The 19903-nt window shown below is 38.4% G+C and overlaps 6 non-coding genes across 6 annotated transcripts; 1 reads left to right on the forward strand and 5 right to left on the reverse strand.

The window, feature by feature from the left end:
* Positions 1 to 525: 525 nt before the first annotated feature.
* On the reverse strand, positions 526 to 597 carry TRNAP-UGG (transfer RNA proline (anticodon UGG)). The gene has a single exon. It is a non-coding gene; the product is annotated as a tRNA-Pro (tRNA).
* Positions 598 to 1292: 695 nt separating this feature from the next.
* TRNAP-UGG (transfer RNA proline (anticodon UGG)) lies at positions 1293 to 1364 on the forward strand. The gene has a single exon. It is a non-coding gene; the product is annotated as a tRNA-Pro (tRNA).
* A 958-nt stretch (positions 1365 to 2322) lies between these two features.
* On the reverse strand, positions 2323 to 2394 carry TRNAP-UGG (transfer RNA proline (anticodon UGG)). The gene has a single exon. It is a non-coding gene; the product is annotated as a tRNA-Pro (tRNA).
* Positions 2395 to 2910: 516 nt separating this feature from the next.
* TRNAP-UGG (transfer RNA proline (anticodon UGG)) lies at positions 2911 to 2982 on the reverse strand. Its single transcript has one exon. It is a non-coding gene; the product is annotated as a tRNA-Pro (tRNA).
* Positions 2983 to 3527: 545 nt separating this feature from the next.
* Positions 3528 to 3599, reverse strand: TRNAP-UGG (transfer RNA proline (anticodon UGG)). Its single transcript has one exon. It is a non-coding gene; the product is annotated as a tRNA-Pro (tRNA).
* Positions 3600 to 5189: 1590 nt separating this feature from the next.
* On the reverse strand, positions 5190 to 5261 carry TRNAP-CGG (transfer RNA proline (anticodon CGG)). The gene has a single exon. It is a non-coding gene; the product is annotated as a tRNA-Pro (tRNA).
* Between the last annotated feature and the right edge of the window lie 14642 nt (positions 5262 to 19903).

Here is a 19903-nt window from a genome sequence, read left to right on the forward strand (position 1 = left end):
ATAGTAAGGAGAATTCGCGGAGACGAAATTTGAGGATAAAACTCGTATTGATTTTGCACTTATTCTCAATTTCACAAAAAGAAGGATTTGAAGGTGGTAGAACCCTTCGTGGTTCGGCTCCGGCGGCACCACCGCCACTCCTATTTGTACCTAATAACAGCAATGTTAGGCGCTGCTGTGTTCCGGTTTGAAGGGTGTGGTAAGGGAGACAGACTTTTCCGAGGCGTTCCAGCTTAGACCTCAGCATCTGTGGCCGACCTCAGGTAGGAATATCTAATCCTATCTGGGGTTGATTACAGATGTCCATGGGCGGCAGTAGCCACTTACCATCAGGTGGACTGCATGCTCGTCTGCTACTCTTATGTTATAAAAAAAACACACACACAAAAAGCTATGTAAAAAGTTTTTAAGCAATGGCAATCGTCTTTACTTTTTACCAATTTAAAAAATAAAAGTACCTTTTTTGAAATACCTAATTGCATCCTGACCAATCTCTATCCATGTATTTAGAATACACAAAAAAATGGGCTCGTCCGGGATTTGAACCCGGGACCTCTCACACCCAAAGCGAAAATCATACCACTAGACCAACGAGCCGGTGGTATACCACACACAAAGACATACATTGTAGTTAAACAATTAAATATAATTACTACACCCATTAATTATTGTATCTTCAAAACGTGAACATGTCGTAAAACATATTTTATATTTGCACAGTTGGTTAGTACGATAATCGATTTAGTAACAACGGATTTTGATTTTGAACAATACAATATTTCCACTATGTGATATTAAACAGGCTGTATCAATAAAGCCGAGAAGCTTGACCTAAAATCACTCCTATACTTCCCGTGGATATTGTAGGAGGCAAAGGGATTAAATACAGAAAGTGGGGAGCAACTAGTTCCTGGAAAGTTACATCGTTAAAGCACTCCTCGTTTCTAGGGAAGGTTTTGAGCAGCACACTTGAATGCTAATAAATTGATTAACAAAGCTTTCATAGCAAATAGTCACCGTCACCGTGAAAAGTGGTTACCGTAACCTATGATATAAAATTTAGTAAAAAGATGCAAAGTTATTTAATTGAGTCGACGTGCAATCTTCGTTTTTGTACTCGAAAACAGAAGACATTTTTTTTCTTGTAAGGTAGTCACTACCATATACACATTTTGCTGTATACCTACACCTTTATTCATTGTATATAAATTTTGCTGTAAAATTATATTCTTATGGCTGTAAAAACTTAAAGTGATAAATAATATCTGCACATTACTTACTACAATATAAGTGGCTCGTTGGTCTAGTGGTATGATTCTCGCTTTGGGTGTGAGAGGTCCCGGGTTCAAATCCCGGACGAGCCCTTCTTTTGATTATTAATAAAAATATTTTAGGAAAGTAAATCCAAATAACAAAAATTAAAAAGAAAATGCAAGACCTAAGGAGTCGCCACTGTGTCGCTGGCTTTGAAGAAGAGCTCTTTTTGCACCTTACTTGAAGATCCCCATATCATTTTATTATATTATTATGTTTCATCTATCCGCAAATAGATGCGTAGTGCGGAACGCACTAAGCTTCCTCTAGTTGTGCGCAGAGACCTGCAATGAAACAAAAAGTTTCAGTTAAATGAAGTTATTATAGAAAAAATCTCCAGCCAACCAAATTGTTTATTAATTTTCATAATCTATAAAATATTTATTTCATAATTTCCATAAATAATTTTAATCTCAACTGATTTCATTTCATCTCATCCCATCCCGTTACAACCCAACTCATCCCATCCCATCCCATCCCATTCTATCCCTTCCCGTCACATCCCATCTCATCCCATTCCTTATCATCCCATCCCATCTCATCTCATCGCAACTACTTACCAAATCGCTATTCAAACGCACAGTACACACAGCCCTCTACGTCTTCGTAGCTTCCCAGCTAAATGGCTGGCGCACTCAGTCGCGGCCGGCTAATGAAATAAGATCCCAGCACTGAGCTAAGGAATGGCGGAATTAAAACTACATAAATGAGGTCCGCTCCGCTCCAAATGGAAAATTTTAAGGCTTAAAGGGTATTCGGTTTGTTTCTGAGGTTATAATTTGGGATCAAATTCAGTCCTGTCAAGATGTGATTTTTAAATGCCAATTTTAATTAAACTTTGAGAAATGCTTAGAAAATATGTACACATTTTTTGGAAACTATTCAAGCTGTGTAAAACTTTAAAGACGGGATTCATAGTGTAGTGTTGTGTTAAAGTGTAGGATTTCAAAGTTTCTGTAAAACAGTAGTGAAAAAGTAAAAAGAATTATAGCGCTACGAAATAAAACAGGGCTCGTCCGGGATTTGAACCCGGGACCTCTCACACCCAAAGCGAGAATCATACCACTAGACCAACGAGCCACATATTTATAGTTTAAAATATAATAAACACTTTGTAGTTGTTAAAATATTACATAATGCAGTAATTAAAAAGTCATTACAGTAATTAATTGTGATTTGTTATAACAGCTGACGTGATATAGACGGTCGTTTGTCTTTTAGATGGTTTGAAAGTAGTAGAGCCCTTCGTGATTTGTTTCTAGAGGCATCTCAGCCGCATCTCTTTCTGCCTTATAACAACAGTGTTGAGTAATGTTGTGTTTTTGAAGGTTGTGGGTAAGGAGGAGACACGTACCTATATGTGGCTTTCCAACTTACTGCGAAGTTGCAACGCAGCCGACCTCAGGTAGTACTCCTATCCTGAGGTAGATTACAACTATCCATGAGTCACAAACTATATGTCACTAATCCAAAAAGGGCTAAAATGAAAGACAAAGGTATTAGAAGTTGTAGTTGGCTACGGAATCAAAGTGCTATTTCCATTTCAACCTTATGCAACATCAGTGCAAAAAACATAATGTGCAGCGATACAAAAGAGGGCTCGTCCGGGATTTGAACCCGGGACCTCTCACACCCAAAGCGAGAATCATACCACTAGACCAACGAGCCGATTATTGATAGTAACCAATGTAATAATCACGTAGTTATTAAAGTTACATCAAATTATATTTGAACAGCTGACGAAAGACTGACTGTATTCTGTTTTCAAGTTAAAGTAGCAACGAGCATATCTTGCGATGGTAAATGGTCACTGGATACCATTTATCCCAACTGAAGGTACAATTGTAATCGAAGACAAAGATGGTAGAATCCACCGTAAACTTTTGAGAGCTCACTACACCTAATTAAGCCTTAATACTGCAATGTGACGCGCTTGTAATAGAATTTCTACTGAAAGGTTTAGCGACACAGACCACTGGGCACTTGAACCTAGTCCTCAGGATTAGCGATGCTAAGTTGTTAACCTAACTAAGATATAGCAAAAGTATTTCAGCTGAGAGTTTTTATCAGACAGTCAATAGGCTTAAAATTTATATGAATAGAAATGACGCCATATGATGACCGTGAGCCCAAAATAACGCACCTACTGAAGCAGTCTTAAAAGTAAATGCACTCAAAAAATAAATAGGACTAGTGCCCTCCGGATCAAAAGAGGGCTCGTCCGGGATTTGAACCCAGGACCTCTCACACCCAAAGCGAGAATCATACCACTAGACCAACGAGCCGGTTATCCATACTTTAAAATACAATAATCACGATGCAAAGTAATTAAAATGTCGTTAAAGTAATAGCGGTGGAAATTGCTAACGAATGAAACATTATTATATTCTTACTAAGTGTGGTAAGGGCATTTTTTCTTTCGTTACATAAATACTTTTCATCCTGCGTGATTTGCCAACTTAAGTGTATACCAGACTCGCGACGTTGGCGACTGCTGACTATAGAGTCAACAAGCCGATCTGACACGTAGGTTTAAGGTTCGGTTCCTGGCCAGACAGGCCCTGAGGAAGTATAAAAAGCTTCAACAGCGTCGTATACACAACTCCGCCTATTCCATCCTTCATCTTATATATAAAATTTTCGTGTCACAATGTTAGTTACCGTACTCCTCCGAAACGGTTTTACCGATTTTTATCAAATTAAATATGCATATTCAGTAGTTCTAAGAATCGGCTACTATCTATTTTTCATACCCCTAAGTGATAAGGGTTGTTCACCCTTATTTTTTTTTTTAGTTTCATGGCAACACAACATTGCCGGGTCAGCTAGTAACTATATAGATCGCATCAAACAACCCCTTAAGTACAAAATAAAACTATTCAAGTACGTTCGCATGTTTAACAAGCGTTGCACTATACACAACATAAATACCCCAAAAAAATGAACGCTTTAGTCATAATTACCACTGTCCTGACTTTGAGAGTCCAGATGAAAGCGAAAGCTTAAGAAACCTTTCAAAGAACTCCCCCCACTTGATTGATGGTTTTCAGCAGATTTATAATGTTAATTCTGAAACGTCGCCTCTTCTTTTAGGCGTATTTTTGACTGTTTTAAATAAATTATTACCTAGTTTCAAAGTTTCAAATGTGGAGCCTTTCGTGTTGAGAACGATGTTGCGCTGCTAAGGTTTTGTTTGAAGGGTGTACCTCTTTCCCTGAAGACCTACTTACATGGGGCATTCCAACTGAGTTCGTAGGGGTAGCAAGTTGCTACTAGCAAAGCACCAATTGAAAAACTAAACTTAGACCAATCTTAATTTAGTTTAGTCTAATCTTATTACTAATAGCCATGGGCGGCAGTGACCACTTGCCATCAGATAACGCCATACTCGTTTGCTTACAACTTCTAGTATAAAGAATATTTTGGAAGCTTGGAAGAAGGTAGAACCCTTTGTAGTTTAACTCCGGCGGCACCACCGCCACACCTATTTCTGCCTCATAATAGCAGTTTTAAACGCTGCTGTGTTCTAGTTTGAAGGGTGTGGTAAGGAAGACATACTAAACCGAGGCGTTCCAGCTTAGTACTTAAGGGTAGCGGCGCATCTGTGGCCGACCTCAGGTAGAAATATCTAATCCTATCTGAGGTTGATTACAGATGTCCATGGGTGGCAGAAGCCACATACCATCAGGTGAACTGCATGCTCGTCTTCTACTCCTGTATTATAAAAAACTCTGAACTCCCGCAGGACTATTTCACTTACCGGGATAAGAATATCAAGTTGTCGCGTATGATGCATGAATTGCAAATAGTTTTATCAGTTTTATTATTGTAAACATTTTTTTTAAATAAAATCTTTTGGTATGGAACCAAAAAAAGGGCTCGTCCGGGATTTGAACCCGGGACCTCTCACACCCGAAGCGAGAATCATACCACTAGACCAACGAGCCGATTCTCTAGTGTTAGAATAAGGTGATTACAAGCCAAAAGTCAACACTTTACGACCATTTAGATTTCATTTTATAGCCATTTTTACTGATAATACAGAATTCATGATGTTGGTACACTTAATACTCGTATATGCCATGTACCTAATATAATAGAAATATATAACCCTTCCCAATATAATGTATAGAAAATAATGGTCAATATATGGTGGAACTATAGTGCTTTTTTTGAAATTGAACTGAAAATGAGTATGCAGTCCGTGTGATGGTAAGTGGTCATTGCCTATTACGAACATCTGCAATCTCTCAAATATGATTAGAGGTTTTAGGTTCCCTAGCCATTGCAACAAATAAATAACGCTTTATGTTTCTCCACCTTACCACACCCCCTTAAATCAGAACACAGGACTTAGCAATGCGTTATAAGTTAAAAATCAGTGTGCGCCGTAGTTATTGAACCAAATAAAAGGTACCACTCTATCTGCGTCAAAACCGAGGTTCAGCAAGTACATTCTCTAATTTTTTTTTCCTTTTTTTTTATAATATAGGAGTAGCAGACGAGCATGCAGTCCACCTGATGGTAAGTGGCTACTGCCGCCCATGGACATCTGTAATCAACCCCAGATAGGATTAGATACTCCTACATAAGGTTGGCCACAAATGCGCCGCTACCCCTAAGGACTGAGCTGAAATGCCTCGGAAAAGTCTGTCTCCCTTACCACACCCTTCAAACCGGAACACAGCACCGCCTTACACTCCTGTTATTAGGTAGAAATAGGTGTGGCGGTGGTTCCGCCGGAGTCGAACCACAAAGGGTTCTTTCTACCACCTTCAAAATTTCTTACAAATATTTTGATTAATTTCACTATAAAAATAGAAGTCTATTTAATTCCTCGTCCATAACATCAGCAGCTCTAACTGTGGTCTAACTGCGACATACTATCGACACTTCCATTGATAAGGCTCGGGCGAGCCCTATTGTCACAAGCTGCCACTTCGTACTATCCTACGTATCTATATCTATACGGACTGGCTTATGAAGCCAGTCCGTATAGATCACGACGACATAGTTTATGCCACTTGGTCTAGTGTGCATTTGGTCAACGTATCACTATAGCCTATTTTGAGACCCATTCTGCACAATATGTCAAATTGGATGGGCAAATTAAAGGATTTCCTATTAATGTTTACGCTGTATTTTCTTTCCATATAAATACAAATACAAAAGGTTTTTTTAAGTTCATTTACCCAATTCTTTCTACTGTAAATGATAACGTAAGTTATAGCCTAATCAGACCAAAGTCTAGAACTGGAACATTTTTCCATGTTAAGTAATCAAAAACGTTTTTCTAGTTCCCTAATTTTCTTATTGTCATGATCTTTTTAAAAGGCTGTCTAAATTAGACTAGAGAATTATAATCAGAATTATAATAAGAAGTAAATTCTATCCCCTATTTTAAAAAAAACACTAGTATAATTGCAATTTACGTAAGCTACGTAAAAGCACCATAAAAATTGTAGTTCTAGTAATTAATAAAAAAAATACTCAGATCAAATTAAAATAGAATTAATTGTTCAATACAAAATATAAAGTAAAACTCAAACAGTTACTATCTCAAGATTTTTATTTATACCGGGAGCCTTACACAATTTTCGTAACAGTGCGGCGCACCGACATCCGGCGCTGAAACTCAATAAGTAACCTTATTAGTGGAACAGTGGCACTTGATTCAATCACCATATCAACCCTCGTGGCGCCCACCTGACAATTACCTGCTAGCGTTCCTTTAAAATCATTTTAACCCTTGCCCGCCGGAGATAAGTTTATTTTGAGCCGGCCGAGTACCGTTGTTCGTTATTTAAGTGCTTCTTTTGTGACGACATTCCGCTACTCCTCTCTCAATTAACCCCGGCTGCTAGCTCAAAAATTAAGTTAAATACTCCGACTTTGCTCCGTGTTTACTTATTGGCAATCGACGGTTCGGTATAACTTCGTAAATTAAAACTCGGCGACTAATGTAGGCAAGTTTTACCGGCGAGACGGTTTCGTTTTATTTTGCTCGCCGCCCGCGGAATCGATATTGGGTATTGGTTGTACGACAAACTTTACTTAGATGTACTAGAACTCTTTGTACACAGAGGTAGTAGAACAGTCCGTTTCATTGCACTGATTGCTGTTGTGTTCCATAGTATATTTTTTTTACCTAATCCTGGGAGTAATATCATGCACTGTTATTTCTTATAACATTCAAGTGGCAAACGACCTTCATTTCCCAGGATTCACCAAGCAGACCCAGCAGCAAATGAGCATCTAGCCAAAGATAAGTAGCCACTGCCATACAAAGACATCTATAACCAGCTCCATATAGAACGGAGATTCTACCAAAAGCTAATCACAGATGTGTTATCCTCTACACAATCTATATATCTATTTATCAATGTGTATATCTATATATCTATCCATATATCTCTATGTGTAAAAAAGGTCATGGGGGCCTCCATTCAACGTTCCGCCCCGGGCATAGTACGACCTTCGTCCGCTACTGGGTCGCCTCATGATGTAACTTAGTCCTCAGGAATAGTAACGCATTTATGACAGACCTCAAACCTAAGATTGAGTACAGACAACCAAAGTAAAAACTTTACATCAGATTGTCTGATATACATATGTTATAGGCCTCCTTACAATCATAAGCATTAGCCAAAGTGTTATCAAAGAGATATAATTCCAAACTCAAGCAAACTAGCTAATACATTGTGGCAGCAACATACGTCTAAGTTGTAAAACTTAAGCTGAACCTTACGAGGTAAGTTACTACTTACCAACAACTAGAGACATATTTCATGTATCACATTACACAGCCATGTGGATATACTAAGTTCCGGGTTCGATTAAAGGTCAAGCAAGATATCCATAGTGGGTTTGGATATATTTTTTACTTGTCTTCGTATGTGTCAATACCATCTCCCAATTGATGTTCCACCGATATAATGTGTTCAGAACAACAGAACAGCACAGCTCACAGTACTACCTGAAGTCGGTCACAGATGCGTTGCGATCCCTGAGGTCTAAGTTGGAACCCCTCAGATAAGTACACCTCCCTTGCACAGCAGACTTTCAGCAGAACAGCATCCCTTAACTATTTGGCGAAATAGGTGTGATGCTGGTGCTTCCGAGTCAAACCGCAAAGGGTTCTACCACCTTCAAATAAATGCGTATAGAGAGAGTCGTATACATATCCAGAAAATCCAAACAACTGCTTCTCTCTTAGTATTCTTCAATTGAATAAGAAATCGTTCCAAATCTACTTTAAATAAACTTTTAAGTTTATGTTTCGAATTAGCAGTTCACTTAGTAACCTCCCCATACGTCTACGTAACTTAAACTTGGCTTAAGCAAGTTGCGGCGTATTTCACGCGGGCTTTGTACCTGCGCCTAAAACAATCAAACAGATATATAAACACGCACTGAGCGTAAACAGTACGTCAGCTTAACTAAATACAGGGGTTAGTTTACTAACCCATCTTGAGATAACTAACGGTGGCAACGTGAGTTTGGTTGGAAGTAACTGAATAAAAATAATGTTTTCTAATCTCATGACCTCATATTAGTATTTTATGTCAGAAAAGAGCAAATGTTCACCTAGACTCAGAACAGAAATCTTAATTTATGATGTGTATCTCTGCTTGTTGATGTGCGTATTAGAAATTATTAATCACTTGCTTAAACGATGAAGGAAAACATCGTGAGAAAACCTGCATACCTGAGAAATAGAAAGAAAAATGTTTTCAAAGGTATGTAAAGTCTACCAATACGCACTTGGTCAGCGCGGTGGACTATGACCTAATTCTTCTCACTCTTCAAAAAAGGTGCAAAAAGAGCCCTCATACAAAGCCGGCGATGCATTGGCAACTCTTCTGGTGTTGCAAATGTCCATAGGCGGCGTTGGCTACTTTCCATCAGTTAGCACGTCTGCTTAATCGTTAGGTTAAACTATAAAAAAAACTCTGAGAGGAGACCCGTGTCCAGCAGTGGGACAGCAATGGGTTGAAGGTGATCTCTACGGGTAGCATTCGAATCCCGAAGACTACGCGACCGATCGGTATATTGATGACTATGCCAAATGTGTTGACGAGAAATTTTCGCTGTTTTATCTTATTGTAGGTACTCGTACATTGGTGATGGAATATTATGGGTTAAGGCAACTTTTGTTGTAATAAAACATTATACAAAAAGTCTTTGAGTTACCTTACACAAAAAGCATATGTATTCGTGTGTCATATACAATAACAACCTACATTGTATAGAAGACCGGCCTTTATTTCCAGACATTTTAGATAATTCCTTTAGGACTAAATCAAACTAACCTATAAGAGTACGAAAACCATCCATAGAACCATACCACAATTACTGGTGCTACACCACATAAACGAGACAACGGTGTCGTCGTAGTTGACATTGCGAGGAATTAGTAAAGATAGATTACGTACAAATGTACGCGTAGAATAACTAAAAAGTTATTTCCGTGATTACACTTCTGCTTCTTAAGACCCAAAGTCTGTAGCAAGACTAAACTATATTACCCTACAAACCATAGCTTGTACAGTTCTTACCCATTCCCAGTTCATTAACTAATGTACAAAACAGCGTAAAAGAGCGAAATATAACGTCAAAGTGTGTTGGCAAAATGCAGAAATCGTTAATTAACGCGCTACATCATTATCTAGGTATTTATGAGAGCGAAGTCTTTAAAGTATCTCAAGCAACTTAAAACATTTAATTACGGTATTGACAGGACTTTGTTATTCAGTTATAATAGGACTGTTCTTTATCTGAAAATAACACAAAAGCTCCGATAATGAAAGCTCCAAATTCAGATCCTTTGAAATTAACTTCGATATAAATATCTCGTGTGAAAGGACCGAAATAGATTTGGCGAGAGGAGAGGACATTCCAATAATCCCATGAATAAATTAATTCTACATCAAGCATCAATCTGAGAGTCGCATTAATAAGTTTATACAGAACACTTGGTGATTCGTGTTAAATTGCGCCACCCCAATCTCCCCGCAATTTATTTAAGAATGTTATGTAAATTTGAACACAAGTCTTTGATCGTCCGCATCAAAAGTCCAAGTAAAAAAACTTCCACTAGAGCGGAGAAAAAACGAGAGGAGCTTAAGAAAAATAATGATTTAATCTTACTTTTCGCTGTCTCGCATATAAAAGCGGAGAGGAGACGAGGGCGTCGGGAGGCAAGAATCGTTTTTAATCTTTGCTTTGTAAAGGTGATTATGAGGGATTATAGGTTTGGAAGTATGGCAGAAATTTCGCGGCTGAAGAGGCGGCCCTTCGACTCATTTATGCGATATTTTTTGGACCCCAAGTGGGGTTGCGGTTGTGCCCCCTTCGCACTCCTCAACTTTTCCTTATTCTGCGACTGTTCAAAGGAAGGCTTATTCGTTTAGTTTTGTCTTTGCTTATCAAACTCTTTGACGGATGAGCTGTGGTCCATCTTTCCGTCAAATGGCTTCAGTTTCCACGAAGGCGCGTGATTGGTAAATCTCTTGCGAATGTTTCCTTTTTTTCGGGAATTCTAAATTCGTATTTGAATAGACTTTGGAACTTCGTAGTAACTTTTAAATAACAAATTCATATTTATAGAAATAGGCTACTGTGATATTCTCTCACCAAGTATAAGCAAATGCACTTCTATGAGAAAAAATATTAAATAAGTACTTAATACCTAAGATTGCATCTGGTTGCAGATATTTGTCGAATGGTTAGATAAATGAATAGTTCTCGTAATCATATGACTTGACCACTACCACGGCCCCAGGTGAAAGGAGCAAACGAACAACTTCCTTAAATGAAATCCTCACACTAGGATTCTCCATATGGTGAGTACACACAAAGACGAAAACACATACAACACACATAAAAATCTAAATCATCATTTAAATGTCTACTTGACCGAGAGATTGACCCACCACCACCATCGTGTCAGTTCTGTGTCACTATTGTTGCGCTACAGATCGACAGATTTAGTTAACTATTGATTAAGATCAACATCGCAATAGAGTTCAAGTGTATTTCATCATCATCAACATCATCATCATCATCAACAACCCATTATCGTCCCACAGTTGGGCACGTGTGTCGTCTCATAATGAGAAGGATAAGGCCACAGTCCACCGCGCTGGCCAAGTGCGTATTGGTAGACTTCACATAACATTGACATTTTTTTTTATAAATATCTCAGGTATGCAGGTTTCTTTACGATGTTTTCCTCACCATTTAAGCAATATAACAGGTTTCTAATACGCGCATAAACTGGGATTTGAACCTCGGACCCCTCGATCGAGAAGACGAGTTTCTTAACCACTAGGCTATCATGGCTTCTGTGATTTCATTTTAAGTGCACTTACCTACAACTAAAGTATGTATGTAAAGTATATAACATAAGCTCTACCGCAGAAATACATAGTTCTACTCGTAGTCCCAACGAGACGGAGTTTAGTCATTTTTCATTACGTGACCAGATCAAGTTTGTCATCGGGGGCGTCGGCGATCTCTCTGCTAGCCTCTAACCTGACCACTTTGTTCTGGCACTTGCTACACGATTCTTCACCTGTGTACTTTAGAATAGGGAGGTGCACGATTTAAAACAAGTTCTTATAACGTTCTGGAACTAAGACAATGCTTGAATAAAGCTTCCTAGATGAAGGTACCTATGCTATTCGTGATTTTACTATAAATAGGTTTAGCTGAAACAATAGCTTTATAAAGAACTATTTTGATGTTTAAATATTGACAATTTGATGATTAAATATTGACTGAGTGATTCGATACTGGAAGGCTTTAAGATGTTTTGACAAGAAAGATAAGAAGATCGCATACGAAGATGGCGAATACCGCCCATAAAAATCCAAAATAATTTCCAGATAAAATTGGAAATCCAGAAATTTCAGAAAAACTTTGCGGTAGGTCCTATTATGCCTGTCCCTATAGTTTTGGGACTAGAATACGGCTACGGTATCCCCTGCTGGAAGTTCTGGTATTGGCGCCTACATTACATTTAGTTTTCTAAACATAAGTACAATTATCTTGCGTGCATATGCTACGAAAAATCGTAGCGCTCTTATACAGATCTAATTTATTTATTTATTTTGCAAACTGAACTGTAAGAAAACCGAAATAAACTTAAGCTAGCAATATTATTAAGAGTTCAACATTTTTGTAACGTGTCTAGCACATTAAAAATATGTCAATAGATGATCGGACATTTCAAAACTCTCTCTTCCCTTCTGTGAATGAAAGAAATGATAGGGTTTGAAAGGAAGATGGACGCAATCCTTTCAGCGAACCCCTTAACCTTAATATACTTCAAGTGACTTCGTACTTGTAGGTAACCATTAAGAATTCACCTATCAGAATGCTATCGCAAGATCGTTCTTCTAAGTAGGTATGGTGTACAGATATAGGTACAAGTGTACTTACCATACAAATGATCGTAAATTGTAAATTTTGATTACTGTCAATACCTATTCGAGGATGGATAGTACAGCTTCAGACGGACGACTTAATTATATTGCTTGATCTTCGCGGGCGGGGGGTCGGGGGGCGTCTCATCTCAATCGCAAATCGGCCATCTTGCGCCCCCGGGATCGCCGCCCGCGCTCTCCCCCCTCGTCCATTATACTTTTTAAGCTCCAATCTCGTTCATTTAAACGGTTGGCTTTAGATGGCAATCGCATTTTTCCACTGCAGGTCACGTCTCGACCCGTCCCCGGTAGGGCTTAAATCAACAAAAGAAAATAATAAGATTCGTTCAAATTAAAAGTGTAATGTCGCGAAAGTGCGCGGGGCGGCGGTAATCCCACCGCCGGTCTTCATTAGGCGGGCGGCACCTAAAGCCTCGACGCTTAAAACATCGCCACGAATTTTTCTTTATTCATAACGGGGATTAAGAGAAATGCAAATGAAGCGAGGCGTTCGCGTCTACTTAGCTGTGTCAACAGTGCTTCGCTCCGGAAGAAATTGGTATTCTTTCTAATTTAAAATTACGGCTCAAGGAGCCTTGGAAGCTTTGTAAGAAAAATAGATTGCCCGCAATCCATATGTCATTGTGCTATTTTAAGCGCAGGTTCCAGTCGATGGAGACCTGGAATTAAACACAGTAAACGAATAGATTAAAAATCTCATATCCTTGTAAAACAAAAAATTAAGATAAATAAAAACTTGTACTTTGATGGAAATTATGCTACACACAAACGGCTCTCTGATTTTAACCACAAGAGGCGTCTGTCTATTTCAAAATAAGTATCTATTTCAAAGTAAAATAATAACTAAAAAAAAGTCTACAGATACACTGCTTAACACTGCAGTTATTTGGCAAGAATAGGTATATTAAGTTAAAATTAAAACTACTTCGCAACAAACCGCTACAAATATGTATTATGGTATATATGTATTTTAAACCATGCAGTATGCACCACCCTCCCTCCCACAAAGGACGGGTGCAGTTGCAAAAAAAATAAAAATATACACCACCATACATACCACCACCAACACGTGTTTCGCTCCAAACCGGAGCATCATCAGGGTAAGTTGACTCTACGACGGTTAATCGTTAAGTTTAAGTTAGACATATTTGTTGTTGTTGATCATACATATTTGTAGCGGATTGTTGTTTTAATCTTAACTTAATAGCATGGATTTCCGCAAAGTAACGCCTGATACAATTAACTAGGAATAGGTATAGCAATGATGCATTAGAGTCGACCCACAAAGGATAGTACCTACATCCAAACCCTACGTCAGTAGAATAATATATCTATGATTCAAACGTTGCTAGCCATAGCTTTGTATACGGGGTTAGCAATCATAACAAACGCTATCGATCGGTCGTTTCATTTATTTGTTCAACGAACCTTAACGTTTATGCTCGCAACTCTTTCGTAGTCGACTTGATTCCAATAGTGATGTGCTCGTGTCATTCAAGTACCTGGCAATAAGATTTATTATTCGATTAATTGCAAGTTGCAAACATATCGATAAACAATTGCTATTAATCAAATACGACCAAATACATGTAGTAGGTACCTGTGTTCTATACATACGCAGTAACTAGATGCCAAAGCCGCAATTTTGGAGGACTAATATTAAAAAAAATGGAGCATATAAAAGGTTGAAACCAAACAATATATTTCTTATTATACCTAAATCAATGTAAGTAACCTTACTGAAATCATACCGAAAAAATGTATCTACTATCAAAATTATCTACAAACAAACATACAACAGTATACTATGTACATCATAGATATTAACCCCAAACAATACTCACCCATAAAAACAAATGAAATCCATAAATCGTCGATAACACAAACAACACAGCACTAGAAAGCGTTCAACTCAGCGAAGTGTATTTTTATTCGGAATTTATATCTACCAGTGAATCCTACATTATTGTCTCCGGGCATTTATTTTCTGATGGGCATTAAAACAAACCCCTTTTTCTGAGGCGATTTCATTTTAGCTGGGTTTAAGAAATTTAAGGCCCGTCTTAAAGAGCTCTGGACCGATATTGCGCGGCGCTACTCAAATGGCGGGTAGAATAATTAATTTACTCCGTTATTATTCTGTTCTCTCATTCAGATAATATTGAGAATAACGAGATAAATGCTTCGAGTGTTTGGTTTATTGTTTAAGAACGTTTATAGAGCTCTCGTGCCCGCTTTTGGTAAAAGGTTATGGGGAATTTAAAACCGTTTTGAAGGTAAAATAACGAAAGTTTTTTTTTTGGTTCTAGACCGTAAATTAAGCCCCATACTAACACACTTTGATTCTTCGATTTTTTACCCTCATACCTTTCTTATTACTATTTTCTTAATTTCAATATACCGTTCTATGACGATTTAATGAGAACACATGTCAAATTTCAATTACATAGCCACATAGTATAATACTCTTTAAAGCAATTGCGTCAGATGTCGAAACAGACTGTTAGTGTGTATCAAATTCATTTTTTCTCCATTTGACTACAGAAGCCAAAAAAATACACACCTAATTGCAGAGCTTTAAAAAAAGTTAAATCTAAGTTAAGAATCTATTGAAGTCAAACTACGTATATTAAAAATATTTTTTCTAAATCAATCTTTCATCGCTTTTATTCTCTCGACGGTTGTAAGTAAAACGGGAATTTTATCTGAAAATCATATTTCCCAGGAACGTTCCCGGCCGGATGTGTTGTACACAAAGACATACAGTATCATAACCATCTTGATGGAACCGCAGTCTGAGCGAGTCGTGATAGAAGTTTACAATACAAGACGTGAAAATTGTTGAGTTAATTGAAATAATCTTATATATAAAATTCTCGTGTCACAATGTTAGTTACCGTACTCCTCCGAAACGGCTTTACCGATTTTCACCAAATTTTATATGCATATTCTGTAGGTATGAGAATCGGCTACTATCTATTTTCCATACCCCTAAGGGATAGGGGTTGTTCACCCTTAAGATCTTTTCTATTTACCTATATGACAACACAACGTTTGCCGGGTCAGCTAATGTTACATAAAAATATTCCTAGACTACTTAAAATTAATTTACCAGAAAAGAGAAAACAATTACTTACTATGAATTTAATTTATTAAAACAGAAATAAATATTTCCAAGCAATGATGTTTTATACTGCTTACAAGTTACAAAGTACGTGATAAGAAATGTTATTTTGGTATTTTTTTTGTAACTGTATTTTTTTGTCATTTAAATCCATCGATTTACTATTAATAAAGACGTTAAGTATAAAATGTCATTGTTTAAATTCCATGCAAAAATACAACTCAAACGTCAAGACACATTTTTTACTTTACTTATGCTACGAATAGCTTATAAGATCTTACCAGCCCGTAATTACATAAATGTAACTTATTATTATAAAAAAAATAATTAATATTTAATTAAAATATTGATATAATAAAACAATTTGAATGAAAAATTAGCACCATCATGAATTATAAAATAAAACAAGTTTTGTACTAGATAGAAAATGTAAGCTTTGCCAACAATTTAAAACAACATACCGTAACGTAAAAACTGGTAGGTACCCATTAACCACGACTTAACAATTCCTACTACGCTTTTACATCTACTATGATTGTGTACGTTCCCAAACAGCAGTAAAAACAAACAAATTGTAGATATAACTTACATCTAATAGCTTCTATTTTACGTAAAGCAAACATCGGTGCGCATATTTATTTGCTCGGAATAATTAAAGTGGTACACATTTTTGCGGGCACTCGCGTCAAAGCGCGCAAACGCGTCTGTTTGCGCACTCGTTCATATCCCGACCAATATCCGTTAGGCGACATATTGTGGAAACCACTTTTTAACACGTATTCGAAATTAAAATTATAATGTATCAGTGTCAGTCTTAAATCTTGTAGGTAGGCACGTAATAAAATAGTGTGATCTTGGAAATTTATAAAACCTTACACATTTTCAAGATATTTTGAGCACAATCATGTAAGATTGAAACGAAATATGCACCCGGCGAACTAGATTCCGTTTAATTTGCTTAATTATTTTCAAGATAGACTGACGGACAAAATTTTATAAAAGCACATTTTTTATATTTAAGATACGTGAAATTTGATTTATTAATATTATGTACATATCAATATACCTATTTGTACACACTAAATAAAAATACTTAATATCTTTGCTCCATAAAACATGAACTTGATAACACCCTTGACAGAAAGCTCTAAAATTATTTGAATCATTTCATTTATTTCCAAGCTTATAAAAACCTAATTACTGATTTACAGACAGTCGTTAATAATTCTGGATCACCAATTTCGGTATCGTCATTCCTACCTACCTATTTAGAGATTTTTCTATGCAAACTATTTTTTAAACGTGTATTGTACTGCATGAATCATGCGGCATGCATTTTTTATTGTCCATCTCTGAAAGACATACAATTTAAAGAAGCCTTTGTTACTGTAAAAGTCATTTTGAATGCATTAAAAATATGAGCAAATGGTGAACACCCTCATAAAATAAATATATTTCTGAACTCCATCTCCACATTATAGTATCTGTTGTTCCTATCCCAGGCTTAATTTGATTAGCGGTCGCAAGCCGGAGTGCGTACTCGACGGACGACAAACTTCGAGCTAGACTAGCCATTACTTTAATCTCAATCGTTTTAATTACTGTTATTGCTATTTGAAATAATTTTGACGGAGTTTACTCAGTGAGGTTGGTTTTGAAAGCTTTAATAAGTACTATAAGTAGAGTAGAGTAGAAAAATAGTTTCTTCCAGTTATCCAGTTATTATTTATGGCAAAACGATGTAAAATAAGATTTTTTACAAATTTAAGACGAACGTCGGATCAAATGTATTAATTAATCCTAGTATTATTTAAATAAACGTAATACTTTCCGACCCTAGCTGAACCCAAACACTTTAATAGGTATACAAATTATAAGTAACTTTTAAAATAAAAAAGCTATTATTAATCAAATAACTACATGTATAATACAAAAGAAAACCTAATAGAATACAGCTAGCCTAAGGTGGTAACCCGCCGTGTGGTGCCGGCTGCGAATAGCACCACTCCCTCTCTTCCCGTGGATGTCGTAAGAGTCGACTAAGGGACAAAAACCAGGAGATGGGCAGCAGCGTCTCTCTGTGAATTTACCACCATACTGCGGTCACCAACACGCACAGCCAAGCGCGGTGACTATGGCAACAACCCCCTAATGGCAGCTGCAACAAAACCCCGGCCCCCAGTCCCCGGCAGCCCCGCTATTCCTGGCTACGGTAGCGGTCACGGTTACGGCGGGGCAGGGGGTGCTAAGAATCTCCGGCAGAGATCGGGCTACCATAAACGACGACTGCTGCACCTGGCAACATATAACACCAGGACTCTGAGGAACGATGAGAAGATATATGAGCTGGAAGAAGAGATGGGCAAGTTAAACTGGAGTATTATAGGGTTGTCTGAAGTCCGAAGACAGGGGGAGGACTCGACGATCCTAAAATCCGGTAACTTGCTCTATCACCGGGAGGGCGAACATCTGTCCCAAGGTGGTGTCGGGTTTATCGTCAACAAATCCCTCGTCAACAACATAGTGGAGATCAAGAGTGTGTCGCCAAGGGTAGCATACCTTATACTCAGAGTATCTAAAAGATACTCGTTGAAGGTCATACAGGTATATGCGCCGACATCGACACACTCCGACGACGAGGTTGAGGTTATGTATGAGGACATATCAAAAGCCATACATACCTCAAAATCGTACTTCACGGTTGTGATGGGGGACTTCAATGCAAAACTAGGTGTCCAATATGGCGATGAGTCGCAGGTGGGGCCTTTCGGATTTGGTCATCGGAACCATCGAGGCCACTTGCTGGCTAACTTTTTGGAAAAGGAAGGATTCTATATGATGAACTCCTTTTTCAAGAAGAAGCCCCAGAGGAAGTGGACCTGGATGAGTCCCGATGGTACTACCAAAAACGAGATTGACTTCATATTGGCGGACAAACGGCATATATTTAACGATGTCTCTGTGATCAATAGGCTTAAAACCGGAAGCGATCACCGGATGGTTAGAGGCACGTTAAATATCCAAGTCAAGCTGGAACGGTCCCGCCTTATGAAGTCGATACTTCGTCCAACACCTTGCCAGGTCCAGGGCTCTGAAGACTTTCGACTCGAGCTCGATAATCGTCTGCGATGCCTAGAACGTTGCGTAGATGTTGACGATATTAACGCCAAGTTGGTAGAAACTGTCCGTGAGGTGGGGTCGAAGTATTACCAGACCGCCTCCAAAAGAACAACTCAAAGGCTCTCAGCCCATACACTCGGACTTATGGCAGAGCGGCGGGCAATGTGTGTGCAGTCTCCGGCTTCACTGTCTAAGTACAGGCGGCTCAACGCACAGATCTTTAATAGAATGCGACACGACTTGCGCCTCTCTAATGCTATTCGCATTAAAGAGTGCATTGAGCGGAATAAAGGCTCCAAAGTCTTCGCAAGGGATCTGCGGGTTGGGCAAAGCTTGCTGACGCAGCTGAGGACGGATGCCGGCACCACAGTTGCCACGAGGCCTGAAGTTCTGAGAGAAATTGAGAAGTTCTACGGACAGTTATATACCACTTCGCGTGCGCCTCTACGACCTGTCTTTGACAAGCGAGCCACGCTAACCCGGCACTATACCGAAGATATCCCGGACGTCAGCCTTTACGAGATAAGAATGGCCCTCAAACAGCTCAAAAACAACCGAGCCCCTGGCGAAGACGGAATAACAACGGAACTGCTAAAAGCAGGTGGCAAACCGATTTTAATAGCACTCCAACAGCTATTCGATTCCGTCATTAGCCAGGGTATAGCACCGGAGGCGTGGAGCAAAAGCGTGGTGGTACTGTTCTTCAAAAAAGGCGATACGTCTTTGTTGAAGAACTACAGGCCCATTGCGCTTTTGAGCCATGTCTACAAAGTGTTCTCGAGGGTCATCTACAATCGAATAGCTCGCAGGCTCGACGACTTCCAGCCTCCCGAACAAGCCGGCTTTCGAAAAGGCTTTAGCACCATGGACCACATACACACGCTGCGGCAGGTAG

The sequence above is a fragment of the Epargyreus clarus genome, unplaced genomic scaffold (genome assembly GCF_041222505.1).
Source record: "Epargyreus clarus isolate Ecla_fem2 unplaced genomic scaffold, WU_Ecla_fem_2.2 ptg000003l, whole genome shotgun sequence".
Taxonomy (NCBI): Eukaryota; Metazoa; Arthropoda; class Insecta; order Lepidoptera; family Hesperiidae; genus Epargyreus; species Epargyreus clarus.